Genomic DNA, 15,804 nt, shown 5'->3' on the forward strand with positions numbered 1-15,804 from the left:
GCCGGGGAGGCGGGGCTTTGTGTGGATGCGTGTGGGACAGACAAGTGTATTTGACATTTGTGAAAATACGGAACAAATCGCGTCCCATATTGGTTCAATACTGGACGCAACATTTTGTTGCCAAATAAGGGACGAATCCGTATTTCAAGGGACGGGTGGCAACCTTGGTGGCGCTGGCAATAATGTTGCGGATGGGGTATGCGCTGCTTGATCTCCGCTATGTTGGTCTGTGAGCGAGTAAATGACAGGCAAAGCAAAGTGAAATGTCAGGATCGCTGGGGAAAAAAGACGGATTATGCGTTCGATTTTCATCTAACATTGCATGTCGTGGAAAGTAGCCTAATGAAGAAAAATATATATCACCGCATGCGATATCACCGCATACCGCGCTGTTGAGCGGCTATGAGTCACCGCGGTGGGAATTCCCTCACCGCGACAGCCTTACTCATGGCAGAAAGTGCAATCTCTGTGGAGAATCAAACCACCTCTTCAGAGATTGCCCAAAATCCTTTGCCAACAAATTGAAATCCAAAAAAACGCGGGAAGGAAATGGAGAGCAGATCGAGGCAGTTAACGAGCTACTTGAAACAGCTGGGCTGGAAAATTCAAACTTCCCGCCAAAATCCCTGAATGGTGGACAGCAGTCAGGTGAGGCAGAGGAGGGGGAGGGGCCTGCTACACCCCCACCAATGGAGAGTTCTGGAGAGGAGGAGGAGGTGGTGCAGGCAGAAGGCGGAGCTAGTTCAGAATGTGAAGAAGTCCAATCACAGGATGATGGCGAGGATGCCTCCCTCCCAGATGCCCAGCAAACAAAGAGGCTTGCATCAGAATTGTCCTCTGATTCTCCTATAGTCTCAGAGAAGAGGGGAAGAGCTGGGACTACCTCAGACAGTTCATCTGTGGAGGAGCCCAGAGTCTTCCCCTCCAATTCCCCAAATGAGGTCTCTTTTTTAAATGTAGTTCTGCAATCAACCCCTAGAGACTCAAAGTTTAACAAAACCTTGCAACAGAGGCCAACCCCCAGAGTCCGACCGGGGAATAGAGCTCAACACCCTCGCCTCTCACCTGTAGAAGTGAAGGAAGAGCTCCGTTCACAAGAAATTACATAACTGCTTTTAAGACATTTTAAATGTTTTAACCCTCATTTAGTCTTTTAAGATGTCATACCTGTTGTTTTTAACCATACTCATGACACTCACTCTCTCAACTATTAATGTGAGAAGTGTAAAGTCGAAAGTTAGAGCCCAGAGTGTTTTATCCTTTCTTAGTTCTTTTAAGTCAGATGTTCTTTTAATACAGGAATGCGGCCTACCGTTTTTAAAGCACTACAGACAGTGGGAGGAGATGTGGCCACAGACATCATTGTGGAGTGGATCCAACCAAAACAAAAATGATGGAGTGGCCATTTTAATCAAAAACCCTCAGGTTCTGGTGAAGGGCAGCACTGTGGTGAGAGACGGACGGGCACTTTTAGCACATTTGACTTTTATGGGACAAGATTTTAACCTCTTAAATATTTATGGCTTTAACGAAAAAAATGACCGGTATGACCTTTTAGAAGACCTGCAGTCCCACATGCTAGGTAGGGCACCACTAGTTTTAGGGGGTGATTTTAACTGTATTTTAAGCAGGAGTGACAGAAAAAGAGCAGGGGAATTTTTTAAAGTTGACAAAACATCGGTTTTATTACAGGGCATATGCAAGGATTTTAAACTTCAGGACTGTTTTAAAACCATGCATCCCAGAGAGGAGGGCTTCACCTGGTTCAGTGGTGATGGCACCAGAGCCTCTCGTATAGACTACCTTTTTACACGGGACTGCCCACCAACCGATGCTAGATTGACCCCCGTTTTCTTTTCTGATCACCTGATGCTTTCCTGCACCCTATCACTATCTTCGGGTGTGACTTCCGGAAGTGGTCTGTGGAAACTAAACTGCTCCCTTTTAAAAGAAGATGAAATAGTTAGTCAGTACCGGGAGCAGTACCACGAGTGGCAGACCCTTCAAGACTTTTACGATACACGTGCACACTGGTGGGAAATGGTGAAGGAAAAGACCCAGACTTTCTTTAGACAGGCAGGTAGGAGAAAAAAGAATAGGGAAAACAGACGCATGATGGGACTGCAGAAGCGACTACAGCGCTATTTTAAATTAAACCAACAAGGGATGGATTTTAATGATGAAATTAAACAAGTGAAAACAGAGATGTCGATTTTAGCAGATATTAAAAGTAAGGGTGTCATTTTAAGAAGCAGGGAACGAGAAATAGAGGAAGGAGAGAAGTGCACAAGGTATTTTTTTAAGAAAATTGTGAATAAAGGGGGGGCCATTTTAAAGCTAACAAAAGAGAACGGGTGCACAGTTGATTCAATGGAAGAAATTAAACAAGCTGTTGAACAATTTTATCGTGAATTGTACGAACAAAAACCTGTTGAAATGGACACCATGACAGAAGTTTTAAATTTCATAGAAAAAACAGTAAAAGACAGTGTGCTTTTAACCCAAGATTTTACAATTTCAGAGTTAAATAAATGTTTTACAAATTTTAAGAAAGGGAAGTCCCCAGGACAAGATGGACTTCCCGTAGAATTTTATTTGACCTTTTGGGATATTTTAGCACCTGACTTGTTTACAGTTTTTATGGAATTTGAGCAACTTGACCGACTTCCTGACAGTTTTAGAGCAGGGATAGTGACTCTTCTTCACAAAAAAAAGACAAGACTGACTTGAAGAATTGGAGACCGATTACACTTTTAAACTTTGACTGTAAACTTTTTAGTAAACTTTTAGCCTCACGTATGTCCTTGTTTTTAGAAGACCTGATTCACCCGGATCAAGCCTGTGCCATCCCGGGGAGGAAGATAACCGACAGCCTCGTACTGATCCGAGACACCATCTGTTATGCGAGAGACAGAAACATTCGGCTAGCAGTCCTAAATTTAGACTTTGAGAAAGCCTTTGATCGGGTCTCGCACCAGTACCTTTTCCAGGTACTGCAAAAAATGGGGTTCCCAGAAAGGTTTATAGCTTGGGTGGGTCTGCTGTACCGGGGCATTACCAGCAAATTCCTTGTTAACGGGCATCTGACAAAAGCAGTAAACATCCACTGCGGTGTCCGTCAGGGTTGTCCGTTATCTGCCCTCCTCTACATCATCTGTGTCGAACCACTGGCACAGAGCTTGAGAAGGGACCACCGAATCAATGGGGTGAGAGTCCCGGGGAGCGGGGGACTATCGACAAAGTGTGTTTTATATATGGACGACGTAAACATTTTATGTACAGACCTAATATCCATCAATAGGACTCTGGACTTGACTGACTGGTATGGACGGGCCTCTGGGGCAAAACTAAACAGAAACAAGACCCAAGCCCAATTTTACGGGCCATGGACAGCGACTGAGACTGCAGGACTCCCCGTGACTATAACCCAGACAAAACAGAAAATACTGGGGATTAATTTTGACAAGGAAGGGGGAGGGACATCAAACTGGCCAGACGTGGTAGGGAAAGTAAAGCAAAGACTCGGATACTGGGGACTTAGAGGACCGACCATTGAAGGAAAGGTTTTAATCATCAAAGCCGTGATTTTACCTTTGCTTTTACTAATCAGTTCTGTTTTTATCCCACCTAGAAAAGTGCTTTTAGACCTGGACCGAGCCATTTTTTATTTTCTGTGGGGCTCCAAGTGGGAAAGACTGAGGAGAGATGTAATGAAGAAACAAAAAGAGAAAGGAGGAAAAGGAGTGCCTGATTTTTATTTGTTTTTAGGAAGCAGATACACTACACTGCACATCCTACAGGCCACAGACCCATCCGGAAACCCCAAAACTAAAGCAATGACACGATTCTGGATGGGTTCTTACCTCAGAAGACTGAAGATTTTACCCACCGACCTAAAAGTGCCTGTGTCTTTTAGCCTGCCACCATCCTATGCTTTTATCCAGACGTTCTTAAAGCATTTTAACTTGGAGGCAGAGGAGTTGCATGTTTTAACAAACCACCGCTCTTTGATTTCTGTTGTGCAGGAGCGGGAACCAGTGAGTCCAGTGCGTGGGCTCGCGTTCGGCGAGCCCTCAACAGTTTGGTGCAACGTCAACCATTCCGCTCTCCCAAACAGACTCCGGGACCTGTCGTGGATGGTGGCTCATGAGATCCTGCCAGTCAGGTCCGTTATGCACTCCCGGGGCATGTCAGCGATCTCAACCTGCCCGCGACCCGGTTGTGGCGCGCCCGAGTCGGTGAGGCACCTGCTCTGGGAGTGCAGCGCTGCTGCAGACCAGTGGGCAACAGCCGGCTCCTTGCAATTCCCGTACTTGCCAGCAAGGGAAGTCCTCACAGCACAACTCGTGCTCTATGGGGTGAGCCAAACAAAAATGAAAAAGAATGACTTTGCCAAGCAGTGGCTCACCCTAGCCGCTATGAAAGACGCCATGTGGACCTCCAGGAACTTGCTGGTGAGGAAGCGCATGCAGATCCCCCCCGTGGCTGTGATCCGGATGGCCGCAGCGGCGGCTCAAGCGGCCGGAGCTGCAGGCGGCGGGCCTAGGACACATCCACAAAGAAGAATCGCCTCTGTGCCCATTCGGATGAAGGAGCCGGAGCTACACACAAAAAGGTCAAAGCAGCGACGGCCTGGCTCTCCGGGTGAGGCAGGTGGGAAGGAGCAACAGGGTGGGGATCTCCTCTGAGCACCACGACAGGATCCCGAGAGACCTACTGTTTGGGGGAGCGAAATGAGTTTCCCTGGGTAGGGACTCACTGCGCTCCTGCACAAAAAATGGACTTGGAAGAGAGCATTTTAACTAATGCACTCCTTTTTAAAGACACTCAATACAAACTGCTACTCGCATGAGAACTACTTCACATGTAACTTTTACCTTAGACAACATTGACCTTATCTGTAATATCCCATGGAAAACATGTTTTATTGTTGTTGTTTTAAATGTGGTTATACAGATTACACTTATTTATTGATGTTTTTATTCATAGGTAAAACATATGTCTTAAATATGAAGTTTTTATGAAAATGTGATGTATTAGTGTCAATAAATTTTTTCAAAAGAAAAAAATCTGTTCTTATCAGTTTAATATCTGATGCGTCCTCTATATGAGGACTACATATTAAATGGATTTTTAGGCACAGGGGTTGACAAAGGGGCTTGCTCCGTTCACTCCACGCATCGACCCGGTACTGCAGTGCCTCCGGGAACGGTGCACTCTTCCCAACTCTTGTGAAATAACAAAACCAGCGGTACAGGGTGGTAGTTTCAGGGAGCCATTGTATTCTGACTTCTAAAATACAACTATAATCTTTAGAAAAGACGCAGTTTATGAGCACGTCGTGGGATTGAGCTTCCCTGGTTTCTCTGTATGACCATGAACACCAAACTACACACAGAGAACAGAGGAGCTTGACAGACACACACTAAGTTATCTGAGAGTCCCATTTTCAGCTGCAGAGAACAATCACATCAGGGAAGTCGACGTGCAGGCTCAACATCAGCCTCTCAAGCCAACTCTCTGGTAAAATAGGGGCAACGTATGGTTCCAGCACCTATGTAACACATATTTGTCACGGGGACTGTGGCTTACGGCCACACCGCCCTGAACACGCCCGATCTCGTCCGAACTCGGAAGCCAAGCAGGGTCGGGCCTGGTTAGTACTTGGATGGGAGACCGCTTGGGAATACCAGGTGCTGTACGCATTTATCTTTTCTCTGCATGTCTTTTGTTGAAACATCTGTTGTGACACAGATTTCTGAATAATATGCATCCTATTCTAATACAAAGCTTTTATACTAGTCTCATGCCATTACTACATGGAACAATTTACTATTAATATCCTATAGTTATACAGATTTATAACTACAGTAATGCAATCTTGTCAGCCTCTGTGCTTTTTTCCCCTCTATAACTTGTAAACTAAACAACTGGTTATACTATACAGGCAGGCTTTGTGTGTCTGTGTGTGTGTGTGTGTGTGTGTGTGTGTGTGTGTTTGTTTACAGAAGCAAATGGATCCTCTGATGCCTGTGCTGTCCATCCTGGACACAAGCTTCCCTAAGGACAGGCAGCAGTGTGTGTTTGGGATGACCAAGGAGGCCAAGGACTTCCTTAAGGCACATGCACGGGACCGTGAGACAGTGGACAGTAGGCTGACAGACTCAGACAAGGCTTACAAAGAAGGTGAGAAGAGTGCATGCACAACCCTGTGCTTACAACTGCACTACTGTCTAGGCATGATTACTTTAATTTTGTTCCCCCTTATTTATCTGTCTACAGCTTTGAAGAAATGCCAGATCGTCACACCCTCTCCAACTGAGGCGCAAGTCCTGGGGCAGCTGGTGATGACCTTTGGCAAGTACACCAGCAAGAGCTTCAAGTGGCTGGTCGAGAGTGATGTCGGCTACTGCAAACAGTAAGTGATCGCCATGTGAATAGTGTTATAACTGAATAGTACTGTATCACTATGTTACATTACTATGCCATTTCAGCATCGTCGACCGCCACATGAAGGAGATGAGGCACCCTGAGAAGAGGAAGACCATCAACGACGAGTGGCTGAAGGAGCAGCTGGTCAAGTACGCGCACCTCTTCACCACCGTCTCGTGCCACCTGGAGGTGAATGTGGACCGGGCCATCTATGGACAGGGGAGGTTCAAGTCGTTCACCTACCTGGAGATGTGGCAGTGGTACAGCCTGCACAAGAGGCTCCTGGCGGATCCTCAGGCTGGCAGCGACGCTGAGAGGAAGAGGGCGCAGGAGGCCTACACGTCGGTGACACAGTGGCTCCTCATGAAGGAGGATGACATCAATTCAAAGGCCCTCAAAAGGTTCAGAAAGTACATTCTGGACAAGGAGGTATGTGTGCAGGTGAACATGTGTATAAAGGAATAACATAACAAATGTATTCAGCAAAACTGAAATGTAATATTCCTCCTAATACCTCAGCAGGGTGTAGCCACTCGGCCGACCAGGTAGGAACAATCGGGCCCTATTCAATGGCTGCTTTGTCTTTTACTCTGTGCAAAAGACTAGGGGTCTTGAGGCTTTGTTCTGACCGCTCATTTGGTGTAGAGGTTTTTTTCAAGCAATTCTCCCAGTCGGCCTAATCCCAGAGCCATCTCAAAGTGGAGTTCACTTTCACTCTCTTTTCGCAGACTAAAAGCCAGAGTTTTATCTCAGAAGCTAAGCAGAGTCGGGCCTGGTTAGTACTTGGATGGGAGACCGCCTGGGAATACCAGGTGCTGTAAGCCTTTTGGCTTCTCCAGGCGCGCAGTTTGACTGCGTCAAATGCAAAGGCAGTCCCTGTTTGACTTTTTGGAACTGCTCCTTTGTCAGGACAAAGTTAAATGTATGAGGATCAAAGGCAACCATGACCTGGGACATCTCAGCAGATCCAGGATCAGCAAGATGGATCACAGGGTGATCATCAGATGTTTCAACAAAAGACATGCAGAGAGAAAAATGCTTACAGCACCTGGTATTCCCAAGCGGTCTCCCATCCAAGTACTAACCAGGCCCGACCCTGCTTGGCTTCCGAGATCGGACGAGATCGGGCGTGTTCAGGGCGGTGTGGCCGTAAGCCACAGTCCCTGTGACAAATATGTGTTATATAGGTGCTGGAACCATACGTTTCCCCTATTTTACCAGAGAGTCGGCTTGAGAGGCTGATGTTGAGCCTGCACATCGACTTCCCTGATGTGATTGTTCTCTGCAGCTGAAAATGGGACTCTCAGATAACTTAGTGTGTGTCTGTCAAGCTCCTCTGTTCCCTGTGTGTTGTTTTGTGTTCATGGTCATACAGAGAAACCAGGGAAGCTCAATCCCACGACATGCTCATAAGCTGCGTCTTTTCTAAACATTATAGTTCTATGTTAGAAGTCAGAATACAACGGCTCCCTGAAACTACCACCCTGTACCGCTGGTTTTGTTATTTCACAAGAGTTGGGAAGAGTGCACCGTTCCCGGCGGCACTGCAGTACCGGGTCGATGCGTGGAGTGAACGGGGCAAGCCCCTTTTTCAACCCCTGTGCCTAAAAATCCATTTAATATGTAGTCCTCATATAGAGGACGTATCAGATATTAAACTGATAAGAACAGATACTACACTTGATCTTAGCCAAAAGGCCGAGAAGCGATAACCCTCCACTGTTTCACGTCCGAGGGCCCTTCCTGGCACAATGCGCACTTGTGGCGGTGCTCTTTTTTCGCCTACAAAGCGTCACTTTGCACCTCCGCCCACCCGCTGCAGTGAGCACTCTTCAGCCGTTTCAGATGGTACAACTTTGCACTCCCGCCCGCTCCACTGAGCACCATTCAAACAACAATTTAGCGCCTCCAGCTTTGAACATGGGCACGGTCTCAACACATAGGGTGACTCTACTCCGAGAAGTCACTCGGCACAGCAAGAAGATTTCCTTTGCACAGACAGAATGGGCTTCACCCGCAAAGGTAAAGCCTTCCAAAAATAGAAACAACTCATTAATGTTGCTCTCCACGGAAGTCTTTAGTAAAAGGCGACAGACTTGTACGTTATGAAGAGAACCCAGAGTACGAGTATTTGACACTGCGGGAGCAGTGCATCAGGCCAGTTGGCATAGCCACCTTCCCCATGGTGAGCTTTGCTTGGTTGAGACACTTGCTCCTCGGCCGACCAGGTAGGAACAATCGGGCCCTATTCAGTGGCTGCTTTGTCTTTTACTCTGTGCAAAAGACTAGGGGTCTTGAGGCTTTGTTCTGACCGCTCATTTGGTGTAGAGGTTTTTTTCAAGCAATTCTCCCAGTCGGCCCAATCCCAGAGCCATCTCAAAGTGGACTTCACTTTCACTCTCTTTTCGCAGACTAAAAGCCAGAGTTTTATCTCAGAAGCTAAGCAGAGTCGGGCCTGGTTAGTACTTGGATGGGAGACCGCCTGCGAATACCAGGTGCTGTAAGCCTTTTGGCTTCTCCAGGTGCATGCAGTTTGACTGCGTCAAATGCAAAGGCAGTCCCTGTTTGACTTTTTGGAACTGCTCCTTTGTCAGGACAAAGTTAAATGTATGAGGATCAAAGGCAAACATGACCTGGGACATCTCAGCAGATCCAGGATCAGCAAGATGGATCACAGGGTGATCATCAGATGTTTCAACAAAAGACATGCAGAGAGAAAAATGCTTACAGCACCTGGTATTCCCAAGCGGTCTCCCATCCAAGTACTAACCAGGCCCGACCCTGCTTGGCTTCCGAGATCGGACGAGATCGGGCGTGTTCAGGGCGGTGTGGCCGTAAGCCACAGTCCCTGTGACAAATATGTGTTATATAGGTGCTGGAACCATACGTTTCCCCTATTTTACCAGAGAGTCGGCTTGAGAGGCTGATGTTGAGCCTGCACATCGACTTCCCTGATGTGATTGTTCTCTGCAGCTGAAAATGGGACTCTCAGATAACTTAGTGTGTGTCTGTCAAGCTCCTCTGTTCCCTGTGTGTTGTTTTGTGTTCATGGTCATACAGAGAAACCAGGGAAGCTCAATCCCACGACATGCTCATAAGCTGCGTCTTTTCTAAACATTATAGTTCTATGTTAGAAGTCAGAATACAACGGCTCCCTGAAACTACCACCCTGTACCGCTGGTTTTGTTATTTCACAAGAGTTGGGAAGAGTGCACCGTTCCCGGCGGCACTGCAGTACCGGGTCGATGCGTGGAGTGAACGGAGCAAGCCCCTTTTTCAACCCCTGTGCCTAAAAATCCATTTAATATGTAGTCCTCATAAAGAGGACGTATCAAATATTAAACTGATAAGAACAGATACTACACTTGATCTTAGCCAAAAGGCCGAGAAGCGATAACCCTCCACTGTTTCACGTCCGAGGGCCCTTCCTGGCACAATGCGCACTTGTGGCGGTGCTCTTTTTTCGCCGACAAAGCGTCACTTTGCACCTCCGCCCACCCGCTGCAGTGAGCACTCTTCAGCCGTTTCAGATGGTACAACTTTGCACTCCCGCCCGCTCCACTGAGCACCATTCAAACAGCAATTTAGCGCTCCAGCTTTGAACATGGGCACGGACTCAACACATAAGGTGACTCTACTCCGAGAAGTCACTCAGCACAGCAAGAAGATTTCCTTTGCACAGACAGAATGGGCTTCACCCGCAAAGGTAAAGCCTTCCAAAAATAGAAACAACTCATTAATGTTGCTCTCCACGGAAGTCTTTAGTAAAAGGCGAAAGACTTGTACGTTATGAAGAGAAACCAGAGTACGAGTATTTGACACTGCGGGAGCAGTGCATCAGGCCAGTTGGCATAGCCACCTTCCCCATGGTGAGCTTTGCTTGGTTGAGACACTTGCTCCTCGGCCGACCAGGTAGGAACAATCGGGCCCTATTCAGTGGCTGCTTTGTCTTTTACTCTGTGCAAAAGACTAGGGGTCTTGAGGCTTTGTTCTGACCGCTCATTTGGTGTAGAGGTTTTTTTCAAGCAATTCTCCCAGTCGGCCCAATCCCAGAGCCATCTCAAAGTGGAGTTCACTTTCACTCTCTTTTCGCAGACTAAAAGCCAGAGTTTTATCTCAGAAGCTAAGCAGAGTCGGGCCTGGTTAGTACTTGGATGGGAGACCGCCTGCGAATACCAGGTGCTGTAAGCCTTTTGGCTTCTCCAGGCGCATGCAGTTTGACTGCGTCAAATGCAAAGGCAGTCCCTGTTTGACTTTTTGGAACTGCTCCTTTGTCAGGACAAAGTTAAATGTATGAGGATCAAAGGCAACCATGACCTGGGACATCTCAGCAGATCCAGGATCAGCAAGATGGATCACAGGGTGATCATCAGATGTTTCAACAAAAGACATGCAGAGAGTAAAATGCTTACAGCACCTGGTATTCCCAAGCGGTCTCCCATCCAAGTACTAACCAGGCCCGACCCTGCTTGGCTTCCGAGATCGGACGAGATCGGGCGTGTTCAGGGCGGTGTGGCCGTAAGCCACAGTCCCTGTGACAAATATGTGTTATATAGGTGCTGGAACCATACGTTTCCCCTATTTTACCAGAGAGTCGGCTTGAGAGGCTGATGTTGAGCCTGCACATCGACTTCCCTGATGTGATTGTTCTCTGCAGCTGAAAATGGGACTCTCAGATAACTTAGTGTGTGTCTGTCAAGCTCCTCTGTTCCCTGTGTGTTGTTTTGTGTTCATGGTCATACAGAGAAACCAGGGAAGCTCAATCCCACGACATGCTCATAAGCTGCGTCTTTTCTAAACATTATAGTTCTATGTTAGAAGTCAGAATACAACGGCTCCCTGAAACTACCACCCTGTACCGCTGGTTTTGTTATTTCACAAGAGTTGGGAAGAGTGCACCGTTCCCGGCGGCACTGCAGTACCGGGTCGATGCGTGGAGTGAACGGGGCAAGCCCCTTTTTCAACCCCTGTGCCTAAAAATCCATTTAATATGTAGTCCTCATATAGAGGACGTATCAGATATTAAACTGATAAGAACAGATACTACACTTGATCTTAGCCAAAAGGCCGAGAAGCGATAACCCTCCACTGTTTCACGTCCGAGGGCCCTTCCTGGCACAATGCGCACTTGTGGCGGTGCTCTTTTTTCGCCTACAAAGCGTCACTTTGCACCTCCGCCCACCCGCTGCAGTGAGCACTCTTCAGCCGTTTCAGATGGTACAACTTTGCACTCCCGCCCGCTCCACTGAGCACCATTCAAACAACAATTTAGCGCCTCCAGCTTTGAACATGGGCACGGTCTCAACACATAGGGTGACTCTACTCCGAGAAGTCACTCGGCACAGCAAGAAGATTTCCTTTGCACAGACAGAATGGGCTTCACCCGCAAAGGTAAAGCCTTCCAAAAATAGAAACAACTCATTAATGTTGCTCTCCACGGAAGTCTTTAGTAAAAGGCGACAGACTTGTACGTTATGAAGAGAACCCAGAGTACGAGTATTTGACACTGCGGGAGCAGTGCATCAGGCCAGTTGGCATAGCCACCTTCCCCATGGTGAGCTTTGCTTGGTTGAGACACTTGCTCCTCGGCCGACCAGGTAGGAACAATCGGGCCCTATTCAGTGGCTGCTTTGTCTTTTACTCTGTGCAAAAGACTAGGGGTCTTGAGGCTTTGTTCTGACCGCTCATTTGGTGTAGAGGTTTTTTTCAAGCAATTCTCCCAGTCGGCCCAATCCCAGAGCCATCTCAAAGTGGACTTCACTTTCACTCTCTTTTCGCAGACTAAAAGCCAGAGTTTTATCTCAGAAGCTAAGCAGAGTCGGGCCTGGTTAGTACTTGGATGGGAGACCGCCTGCGAATACCAGGTGCTGTAAGCCTTTTGGCTTCTCCAGGTGCATGCAGTTTGACTGCGTCAAATGCAAAGGCAGTCCCTGTTTGACTTTTTGGAACTGCTCCTTTGTCAGGACAAAGTTAAATGTATGAGGATCAAAGGCAAACATGACCTGGGACATCTCAGCAGATCCAGGATCAGCAAGATGGATCACAGGGTGATCATCAGATGTTTCAACAAAAGACATGCAGAGAGAAAAATGCTTACAGCACCTGGTATTCCCAAGCGGTCTCCCATCCAAGTACTAACCAGGCCCGACCCTGCTTGGCTTCCGAGATCGGACGAGATCGGGCGTGTTCAGGGCGGTGTGGCCGTAAGCCACAGTCCCTGTGACAAATATGTGTTATATAGGTGCTGGAACCATACGTTTCCCCTATTTTACCAGAGAGTCGGCTTGAGAGGCTGATGTTGAGCCTGCACATCGACTTCCCTGATGTGATTGTTCTCTGCAGCTGAAAATGGGACTCTCAGATAACTTAGTGTGTGTCTGTCAAGCTCCTCTGTTCCCTGTGTGTTGTTTTGTGTTCATGGTCATACAGAGAAACCAGGGAAGCTCAATCCCACGACATGCTCATAAGCTGCGTCTTTTCTAAACATTATAGTTCTATGTTAGAAGTCAGAATACAACGGCTCCCTGAAACTACCACCCTGTACCGCTGGTTTTGTTATTTCACAAGAGTTGGGAAGAGTGCACCGTTCCCGGCGGCACTGCAGTACCGGGTCGATGCGTGGAGTGAACGGAGCAAGCCCCTTTTTCAACCCCTGTGCCTAAAAATCCATTTAATATGTAGTCCTCATAAAGAGGACGTATCAAATATTAAACTGATAAGAACAGATACTACACTTGATCTTAGCCAAAAGGCCGAGAAGCGATAACCCTCCACTGTTTCACGTCCGAGGGCCCTTCCTGGCACAATGCGCACTTGTGGCGGTGCTCTTTTTTCGCCGACAAAGCGTCACTTTGCACCTCCGCCCACCCGCTGCAGTGAGCACTCTTCAGCCGTTTCAGATGGTACAACTTTGCACTCCCGCCCGCTCCACTGAGCACCATTCAAACAGCAATTTAGCGCTCCAGCTTTGAACATGGGCACGGACTCAACACATAAGGTGACTCTACTCCGAGAAGTCACTCAGCACAGCAAGAAGATTTCCTTTGCACAGACAGAATGGGCTTCACCCGCAAAGGTAAAGCCTTCCAAAAATAGAAACAACTCATTAATGTTGCTCTCCACGGAAGTCTTTAGTAAAAGGCGAAAGACTTGTACGTTATGAAGAGAAACCAGAGTACGAGTATTTGACACTGCGGGAGCAGTGCATCAGGCCAGTTGGCATAGCCACCTTCCCCATGGTGAGCTTTGCTTGGTTGAGACACTTGCTCCTCGGCCGACCAGGTAGGAACAATCGGGCCCTATTCAGTGGCTGCTTTGTCTTTTACTCTGTGCAAAAGACTAGGGGTCTTGAGGCTTTGTTCTGACCGCTCATTTGGTGTAGAGGTTTTTTTCAAGCAATTCTCCCAGTCGGCCCAATCCCAGAGCCATCTCAAAGTGGAGTTCACTTTCACTCTCTTTTCGCAGACTAAAAGCCAGAGTTTTATCTCAGAAGCTAAGCAGAGTCGGGCCTGGTTAGTACTTGGATGGGAGACCGCCTGCGAATACCAGGTGCTGTAAGCCTTTTGGCTTCTCCAGGCGCATGCAGTTTGACTGCGTCAAACGCAAAGGCAGTCCCTGTTTGACTTTTTGGAACTGCTCCTTTGTCAGGACAAAGTTAAATGTATGAGGATCAAAGGCAACCATGACCTGGGACATCTCAGCAGATCCAGGATCAGCAAGATGGATCACAGGGTGATCATCAGATGTTTCAACAAAAGACATGCAGAGAGTAAAATGCTTACAGCACCTGGTATTCCCAAGCGGTCTCCCATCCAAGTACTAACCAGGCCCGACCCTGCTTGGCTTCCGAGATCGGACGAGATCGGGCGTGTTCAGGGCGGTGTGGCCGTAAGCCACAGTCCCTGTGACAAATATGTGTTATATAGGTGCTGGAACCATACGTTTCCCCTATTTTACCAGAGAGTCGGCTTGAGAGGCTGATGTTGAGCCTGCACATCGACTTCCCTGATGTGATTGTTCTCTGCAGCTGAAAATGGGACTCTCAGATAACTTAGTGTGTGTCTGTCAAGCTCCTCTGTTCCCTGTGTGTTGTTTTGTGTTCATGGTCATACAGAGAAACCAGGGAAGCTCAATCCCACGACATGCTCATAAGCTGCGTCTTTTCTAAACATTATAGTTCTATGTTAGAAGTCAGAATACAACGGCTCCCTGAAACTACCACCCTGTACCGCTGGTTTTGTTATTTCACAAGAGTTGGGAAGAGTGCACCGTTCCCGGCGGCACTGCAGTACCGGGTCGATGCGTGGAGTGAACGGAGCAAGCCCCTTTTTCAACCCCTGTGCCTAAAAATCCATTTAATATGTAGTCCTCATAAAGAGGACGTATCAAATATTAAACTGATAAGAACAGATACTACACTTGATCTTAGCCAAAAGGCCGAGAAGCGATAACCCTCCACTGTTTCACGTCCGAGGGCCCTTCCTGGCACAATGCGCACTTGTGGCGGTGCTCTTTTTTCGCCGACAAAGCGTCACTTTGCACCTCCGCCCACCCGCTGCAGTGAGCACTCTTCAGCCGTTTCAGATGGTACAACTTTGCACTCCCGCCCGCTCCACTGAGCACCATTCAAACAGCAATTTAGCGCTCCAGCTTTGAACATGGGCACGGACTCAACACATAAGGTGACTCTACTCCGAGAAGTCACTCAGCACAGCAAGAAGATTTCCTTTGCACAGACAGAATGGGCTTCACCCGCAAAGGTAAAGCCTTCCAAAAATAGAAACAACTCATTAATGTTGCTCTCCACGGAAGTCTTTAGTAAAAGGCGAAAGACTTGTACGTTATGAAGAGAAACCAGAGTACGAGTATTTGACACTGCGGGAGCAGTGCATCAGGCCAGTTGGCATAGCCACCTTCCCCATGGTGAGCTTTGCTTGGTTGAGACACTTGCTCCTCGGCCGACCAGGTAGGAACAATCGGGCCCTATTCAGTGGCTGCTTTGTCTTTTACTCTGTGCAAAAGACTAGGGGTCTTGAGGCTTTGTTCTGACCGCTCATTTGGTGTAGAGGTTTTTTTCAAGCAATTCTCCCAGTCGGCCCAATCCCAGAGCCATCTCAAAGTGGAGTTCACTTTCACTCTCTTTTCGCAGACTAAAAGCCAGAGTTTTATCTCAGAAGCTAAGCAGAGTCGGGCCTGGTTAGTACTTGGATGGGAGACCGCCTGCGAATACCAGGTGCTGTAAGCCTTTTGGCTTCTCCAGGCGCATGCAGTTTGACTGCGTCAAATGCAAAGGCAGTCCCTGTTTGACTTTTTGGAACTGCTCCTTTGTCAGGACAAAGTTAAATGTATGAGGATCAAAGGCAACCATGACCT

At 47.7% G+C, this 15,804-nt stretch overlaps 16 non-coding genes and 1 pseudogene across 16 annotated transcripts; 2 read left to right on the forward strand and 15 right to left on the reverse strand.

The window, feature by feature from the left end:
• Positions 1 to 5,045: 5,045 nt before the first annotated feature.
• On the forward strand, positions 5,046 to 5,222 carry LOC142370542 (U2 spliceosomal RNA; annotated as a pseudogene).
• Positions 5,223 to 5,586: 364 nt separating this feature from the next.
• Positions 5,587 to 5,705, forward strand: LOC142375702 (5S ribosomal RNA). Its single transcript, XR_012769027.1, has one exon. It is a non-coding gene; the product is annotated as a 5S ribosomal RNA (ribosomal RNA).
• Positions 5,706 to 7,468: 1,763 nt separating this feature from the next.
• LOC142374960 (5S ribosomal RNA) lies at positions 7,469 to 7,587 on the reverse strand. Its single transcript, XR_012768847.1, has one exon. It is a non-coding gene; the product is annotated as a 5S ribosomal RNA (ribosomal RNA).
• A 364-nt stretch (positions 7,588 to 7,951) lies between these two features.
• On the reverse strand, positions 7,952 to 8,142 carry LOC142366783 (U2 spliceosomal RNA). Its single transcript, XR_012766875.1, has one exon. It is a non-coding gene; the product is annotated as a U2 spliceosomal RNA (small nuclear RNA).
• Positions 8,143 to 8,444: 302 nt separating this feature from the next.
• On the reverse strand, positions 8,445 to 8,557 carry LOC142374293 (U5 spliceosomal RNA). The gene has a single exon (XR_012768685.1). It is a non-coding gene; the product is annotated as a U5 spliceosomal RNA (small nuclear RNA).
• A 596-nt stretch (positions 8,558 to 9,153) lies between these two features.
• Positions 9,154 to 9,272, reverse strand: LOC142374966 (5S ribosomal RNA). Its single transcript, XR_012768848.1, has one exon. It is a non-coding gene; the product is annotated as a 5S ribosomal RNA (ribosomal RNA).
• A 364-nt stretch (positions 9,273 to 9,636) lies between these two features.
• LOC142370023 (U2 spliceosomal RNA) lies at positions 9,637 to 9,827 on the reverse strand. The gene has a single exon (XR_012767772.1). It is a non-coding gene; the product is annotated as a U2 spliceosomal RNA (small nuclear RNA).
• Positions 9,828 to 10,128: 301 nt separating this feature from the next.
• LOC142371617 (U5 spliceosomal RNA) lies at positions 10,129 to 10,241 on the reverse strand. The gene has a single exon (XR_012768079.1). It is a non-coding gene; the product is annotated as a U5 spliceosomal RNA (small nuclear RNA).
• Positions 10,242 to 10,837: 596 nt separating this feature from the next.
• Positions 10,838 to 10,956, reverse strand: LOC142374973 (5S ribosomal RNA). Its single transcript, XR_012768849.1, has one exon. It is a non-coding gene; the product is annotated as a 5S ribosomal RNA (ribosomal RNA).
• A 364-nt stretch (positions 10,957 to 11,320) lies between these two features.
• Positions 11,321 to 11,511, reverse strand: LOC142366792 (U2 spliceosomal RNA). Its single transcript, XR_012766879.1, has one exon. It is a non-coding gene; the product is annotated as a U2 spliceosomal RNA (small nuclear RNA).
• A 302-nt stretch (positions 11,512 to 11,813) lies between these two features.
• LOC142374299 (U5 spliceosomal RNA) lies at positions 11,814 to 11,926 on the reverse strand. Its single transcript, XR_012768686.1, has one exon. It is a non-coding gene; the product is annotated as a U5 spliceosomal RNA (small nuclear RNA).
• A 596-nt stretch (positions 11,927 to 12,522) lies between these two features.
• LOC142374978 (5S ribosomal RNA) lies at positions 12,523 to 12,641 on the reverse strand. The gene has a single exon (XR_012768850.1). It is a non-coding gene; the product is annotated as a 5S ribosomal RNA (ribosomal RNA).
• A 364-nt stretch (positions 12,642 to 13,005) lies between these two features.
• Positions 13,006 to 13,196, reverse strand: LOC142370030 (U2 spliceosomal RNA). The gene has a single exon (XR_012767773.1). It is a non-coding gene; the product is annotated as a U2 spliceosomal RNA (small nuclear RNA).
• A 301-nt stretch (positions 13,197 to 13,497) lies between these two features.
• Positions 13,498 to 13,610, reverse strand: LOC142371622 (U5 spliceosomal RNA). The gene has a single exon (XR_012768081.1). It is a non-coding gene; the product is annotated as a U5 spliceosomal RNA (small nuclear RNA).
• A 596-nt stretch (positions 13,611 to 14,206) lies between these two features.
• On the reverse strand, positions 14,207 to 14,325 carry LOC142374983 (5S ribosomal RNA). Its single transcript, XR_012768851.1, has one exon. It is a non-coding gene; the product is annotated as a 5S ribosomal RNA (ribosomal RNA).
• Positions 14,326 to 14,689: 364 nt separating this feature from the next.
• On the reverse strand, positions 14,690 to 14,880 carry LOC142370035 (U2 spliceosomal RNA). The gene has a single exon (XR_012767776.1). It is a non-coding gene; the product is annotated as a U2 spliceosomal RNA (small nuclear RNA).
• Positions 14,881 to 15,181: 301 nt separating this feature from the next.
• Positions 15,182 to 15,294, reverse strand: LOC142371628 (U5 spliceosomal RNA). Its single transcript, XR_012768082.1, has one exon. It is a non-coding gene; the product is annotated as a U5 spliceosomal RNA (small nuclear RNA).
• Positions 15,295 to 15,804: the final 510 nt, after the last annotated feature.

The sequence above is a fragment of the Odontesthes bonariensis genome, chromosome 2 (assembly GCF_027942865.1).
Source record: "Odontesthes bonariensis isolate fOdoBon6 chromosome 2, fOdoBon6.hap1, whole genome shotgun sequence".
Taxonomy (NCBI): domain Eukaryota; kingdom Metazoa; phylum Chordata; class Actinopteri; order Atheriniformes; family Atherinopsidae; genus Odontesthes; species Odontesthes bonariensis.